This window comes from Triticum urartu, chromosome 6 (genome assembly GCF_003073215.2).
Source record: "Triticum urartu cultivar G1812 chromosome 6, Tu2.1, whole genome shotgun sequence".
NCBI classification, from domain to species: domain Eukaryota; kingdom Viridiplantae; phylum Streptophyta; class Magnoliopsida; order Poales; family Poaceae; genus Triticum; species Triticum urartu.
Window position 1 is genome coordinate 259,731,930 of NC_053027.1, and position 5,785 is coordinate 259,737,714.

Genomic DNA, 5,785 nt, shown 5'->3' on the forward strand with positions numbered 1-5,785 from the left:
CACGTGGAAAATCTCCATTGGTCCGGACTGTTAACGGGTTATCGAATCCAAAATCGGACCCGATAGCTTAACAATGACCCGTTACGGTGGATGTCATGTGTCGGTTACCCTTATGAAAGCACTTCCATGATGCGTCATTTATCGTCATGGAAGTGAATACTTTCGTGATGATAATTTTGGTATTGTCATGGAACACTTCTACGACAACACATGTATGACGGTCTTGATTCTATCATAACACTACAAGAAATATGTCAACTTGCGACCATCACTATTGGTCACTGAAAGGTCATTATTTTTTATTTACGACCTTTTTGTGACCAAAAACAAAAGGTCAAAAGCTGGCGGTCGTAAACTGGAATTAACGACCTTCTCTGTGAGAAGGTCGTGGAAGGCAACGACCAAAACAAAAGGTCATTGGGTCACCGACCTTGGCTCTCTGCCCAGGCCACACCGGATCTGACGTGGCAAGCCGACGTGGCAAAATTGCGACCAAATGAAAAGGTCGCTGACAAGAATCAATCCGGTCCGATTAGGTGTCTATATGGATCAAGCCCATTAATTCAGCCTATTTATTAGTTATTTTTCTTTCATTTTTTGTAGACTACATGGGCCGAGCCCAACAATTAAGCCTTTTTTATTTTCTAGGCTATGGCATTTTTGGTTCAACAAATCAAGTATTTCTTTTTTTGAAAGATGGGTCCCAATTGTCAGGTTCTTTTGGTAACTGGGTCTCATTTGTCAAGGTCATTTTCTTCAAATTTCAATTTGCTAGTAAATAAATAAACCAATATTCAAATGGGAACAGACAAAGAACACACGTAATACTTCAGATAATAGCCAAAATCAGTTTGATACATCATACAATAGCAGAATCAGTGTGTTACATCATCATATAACACATATACACATGGCAATCAGTCTAGATACTCCAGGTCTCTTCAAACTTCGCATTCCCCAACTTCCCAGCTTCCAAATCGCAAATCTTGTTTCATACTGATCTACAACATAAAATCGATGCCACATTAATAGACCAAACTTGGCGTTACAGCAGATGAATGAATATGTGGTGTCTTTCTTCAAATGGCATTTACAACTAGAAGCCATCCACCCCCGAATAGAATTTTCATGAATATGTTCAGTTGTATTTAATTACTAACCTACATGAGCTCTAAGCAACTTTCAGCACACCAGCAATAGTCGCTTGAACATGCACACAAACAAATACGACAACAAATAAATTAAGTCTAGGAAGTGACCCAATCACTACTACAACTCAAATATAATGAAGAATCTAAGCAGGATAAAAATGGTTTATCAATATGATCATGTCCCAGGTACGCTACAAGCAGTACTAAAATAATCAAAAGTAAAATTCTTAGAATTGACATACAGAGACCGATGATAGGTTACGCAAACATCAAAATATCAGGAAATAAATAAACCCCAGATCGTCACACGCAGGAGCAAGAATAAATTTTGTTCAGATTCAATTATATAAAACACATTCACAACATATTTAATAGGAAGCGAAATCAGAACTTAAACTGCTGCATGAAGGAAACGTATATCGAGCGCTCTGCCATGTGAATAGATGAATTTGAATAAATATAAACAGGTAAATTTGAATCATATCCCAGGCTGGGGGTACCTTGAGTATGAGCTTGAGCTTGTCGAATTCAGTGTCAGACATTTTGGGGTTGCCGGCAACATAGGACATCGAGGATTCGACCAGCTCTACTCATCGGCACATGTAAACACCAAGAAAAAGAACAAAGGTTTGAATCAAACAATAGTTGTAAATTCTGATAGCATGACTACAAATTATCAGTAACCAGAGTACTCATCTTCCTTCCATGTTTTTAATAGCCTAACAAATTATCAGCTCCATTTTTCTTCCCGTCCCACAAAAATCAGTGTTGAATAGCCCAACAAATAACACACCAGTCCCCAAACCACCAAAGAACATGGGAATAAACAGAGCAAACCCCACATTCCAATAATTCAAACACTCAGCAGTCAAATGTGTGGCGTGTGCATGTAAATGTACTGAGGTTATGCAAAGTGATAAATACAGTTTTACCTTTGTTTCTTTTGTTCATGTACAAAATCTCCCATCATATATAGACCAAAGTGCATGTGACAAAACAATATAGAGCATGCTTTTAATAACTCGGCAATGCAGCACCAAGTCCGACTCTACTACTACTACCTATGACGCATCATTGTTGATCCATGGCAGATAATAGTAAAGATTAGAACCCATGATTTTGATAAAGAAGTTACCTAGCCTGGTAGCCTAGCATAGAACAGTACTACATAGTACTTGGCCAGCAAATTTGAGCAATTCAGTGACCGCATCGCATGTCAACAAATATAAAAACTATGAACAACACCGCATACGATGTGTGACAACAGAGAACACATTTGACAATGCAGAACGCATGCGCAACCACACATCCGATAACAGGGTTACAATCTACAGGCAGTTAGCTAGCTGCTACCAGATCACTCACTCATCAATTTAGAACTGCAATAGAGCGCAAAAGAAATAAATCAACAAGAGCATAAGGCATACTGTAGCCAGCTAGCTAGATTTCATCTTGAGACTTATCCTTGTGCTTCTGTAGCATCTCGATAACTTGGTCCAGGGGTGGGTCTCCGGACCTTCAAAAAAACTTGTCGCCGATCTTGAACTCGTACGCCTCCGGCTGCCCAGAATGAACTCCTTCAACTACAAAAAGACATACGGAATTAAAAGGACGCCGGTAAGAGCAGCGAAGAACAACATTCGATAATGCTTCATAGTAACTAATTTAGCTGGACTTTGTACTACTCTGGTTTCATTCTGATATAATGGAACCTGGGATGATTAAAAAAAGAAAAGGCATCGACCATAATGTTACACAGTAGTCAATTTATGGTCTGAACATCAGATGTCGGCCATGCTCTGAACCAAAATGTAAGGAACCTTAAGAGATGATTGTACCGATACACTAGAATTTCATCCATTTATCAACAATTGCATAGATTAGGACTGCAATTTGTAGTGAATCAAAGATTGGGACTATACTTTCATCCCTAGCAAATATATGTTTCCTGATTATTATTCATTTCCAAATTCAGGAAACCATCTCGTTGACCCACCTTGTCCGAGAGACTGCTGTCGTTATGAAGGAGTTCACACAATCTAGGTATGCTACTATACTTGGCACTTTCTATTTGTTGACAATGTACCACCGAAAAGGCTTGTACTGACAGAGTGCTTACCAGCAGCAGCGAGGAACGGAAGCAGAGTAGCAAAGCAATGCTTGTGCAGAACTCGACATGCATGCAGAGTGACACAAACTCATCATCACACAATATGAATACTGTAAACTCCAAACTTACTCGGACGCTAGTGACAGAAGTGTCCAAGTAATGCAATCCATATATCAAACCCTATGCAGAGCGATGAAAACTCGTGGGACAAATGAGTAAGTAGCATGCAAAATCACTTGCACTGACAATGGTGGCTGCTGTCGGGTTCAGTAGGATACACTCACACACACACACACACACACTTATTATTAACACTGGTACAACAGAGCAGTGGTGCTGCAGCAATGGCGTGGCGCGGCACGGGCAGGCAGGCAGACATGCCTGCGCGTGCATGACAAAAAAAGAAATACCAGGGGCCTCGACCTCGTGGCATGCTAGAAAAGGAGCATGTACAAGTCACAGGGCGATTGAGCCAGCCGCGACGTGGACAAGTCGGGAGACAGCGAATTGGGCTAGCCCATTCTACATGTTTTGGACAGCCATGCGCCTAGTTACTTTTTCATCAGGTAAAAAAGGTGGAAATGAAGCATATGCAGTTGAACATGTTTTGAGCAACCAGAAAGAATTTTTAATCATGCAAAGATACAGGGATGGATGAAAGCATGTATAGAGACAGTAGATTGATTAGAAAAATAAAGGACTTGGGTGGGTGCTGCAAGAGGAATCATGGTGTTTGTTAATAATGGAATGGGATATGTATGAAGCACACACACGCGCGACATACAGAGAACTAGCAGTTTGAGGCACACACAAAGAAGCAGTTTGACCTATTTATAGAGCTCACGGTCGATCAGTTCAACCAAAAGAAGAAGTTTGAAGCACACACATGGGGCATACAGTGAACCAGCAACATCACTGTCGGTCTACAGCATGGCCTAGCACAGAAGGTTGATTCCCCAACCAAATATCGAACGACCGACCCCTAAATATCGAGGTTCAGTGCAGATTATGTACTTAAGAAAATGACTTGGGTTCAGACTAAATTGATACTAATTTGGGCTTTCCACTAGCATCGGTCCATAAATCCAACATGCATAATGTCGTTCCTGTTGAGCACCTACTGATTCGATTCAACAACTTTTAATGATTTCTATAATCCTACTATAGCAGTTCAGACTATGTCCAAGTCATAGATCCTAACTGAAACAGATTATCAAAAGTTTCAGACAACACCAGTTTCAATAAACTGTTTTTCAGACTAGTGCAAAAATCTGGAAAAGTTCTAGACGAGTGCAAGTATGAGTTTCTTAACAAAGGAAAAGAGTAGGAAGTTGAGGGCCTCTCACCAGGCGACCCGGCCATTAGGATGACGATGAGGGCCTGCTAATTGCGGGGCAGGCCGGCGACGAGTGGAACGTGGCTGGCTGGATGTCGTGGATCGTGAGACTTGGAGGGGCGGGGCTGGCTGTCGTGGATCGTGGGACTTGGAGCTCGCTGGAGATCAATGAGGGGCGGCGCATGTCCCGTCGCTCGAAGTAGAGGACGAGCGGGTGTCGTGGCTTAGATGGTGGGGCGACAGAGGCGCGGGGGTGGTCCGCGGGGCGGCGACACGGACGAACTGTAGCGGCGGCATGAGCTCCTGAAGAGGCCATCCATGGCGGGGCTGTTGTATATGTACATGAGAGAGAGGGAAGATGCGTGAAGGAGAAGGACGGGACGGTAACAGAGGAGAGGGCCTACTCCGCGGGGTGCGGCGTCGCCTCGTCGGCGCTGAACGAGTTGGCGAGGACCGCGTTCATGGTCGGCACGTCGCTGGCGGAGAGAGCCACCGCCTCCATGGCCGTTGACGGGTGTAGGTGTGCTGGGCACCGTAGAATCCCGCCTTAGGTCGCCGGGATTGGGCGCCGACGTGGTGGTGGGAAGTTGGATCTGAGGTCGGGAGGGGAGGTGTGGCCGAGGTGGGCGGCGGCGACGGGACTGGTGGGTGGCGGCGAGGGGACGGGTGGGTGGCGGCGGGGGACGGGTGCGTGGGGGTGGCGGCAAGGGGAGGGGAGGGGAGAGCGCTAGGGTTCGCTACTAGTGCAGGGCAGAGAGAGCGAGATGAGCGAGAGAGGGGAAAGTTCCAGAGTGGTGGACGGGTTGGTGGGAGAGGTACGCTGGATCGAGGGACTGAAGGAGAGTGTGGACGTCTCAGATCGACTATAGTGGGGGTGTCCGTGGGCTACTTCCTGGTTGGTTCAAAACATGAGGCATTTATTAAAATTATCTCTTAGTGCTAAAAATAGGGGATTTCATGAAGCAACTACCAAAATTATTTTGCAAAATAGCATCACTAAAATTTTCAATTAATTTAGACCACATTTTATGAATGATCACCAATTTGTATGCTTTTGCATTCCTACTAGCTACTTTTGGTCATTTAAACAAATTTTCGCCGCTTTAGTTGGAACCAGGTTAAATTTGTATTGTAGTTGCCTTATAGTTTAGTATTTATTTTTTACAAAAATCATTTTTTTAGGTATAT

The 5,785-nt window shown here is 43.6% G+C and overlaps 1 long non-coding RNA gene across 3 annotated transcripts; it reads right to left on the reverse strand.

Moving 5' to 3' along the window:
* Positions 1–801: 801 nt before the first annotated feature.
* On the reverse strand, positions 802–5,418 carry LOC125513131. 3 transcript variants are annotated; one of them, XR_007285690.1, is made up of 4 exons: positions 5,002–5,415; positions 4,608–4,924; positions 1,652–2,734; positions 802–1,001 (listed from the first exon to the last, which is right to left on the reverse strand). It is a non-coding gene; the product is annotated as an uncharacterized LOC125513131 (long non-coding RNA). The 3 variants fall into 3 exon arrangements; XR_007285689.1 differs by having other exon boundaries at positions 1,652–1,737; positions 2,579–2,734; positions 4,608–5,411; XR_007285688.1 differs by having other exon boundaries at positions 4,608–5,418.
* Between the last annotated feature and the right edge of the window lie 367 nt (positions 5,419–5,785).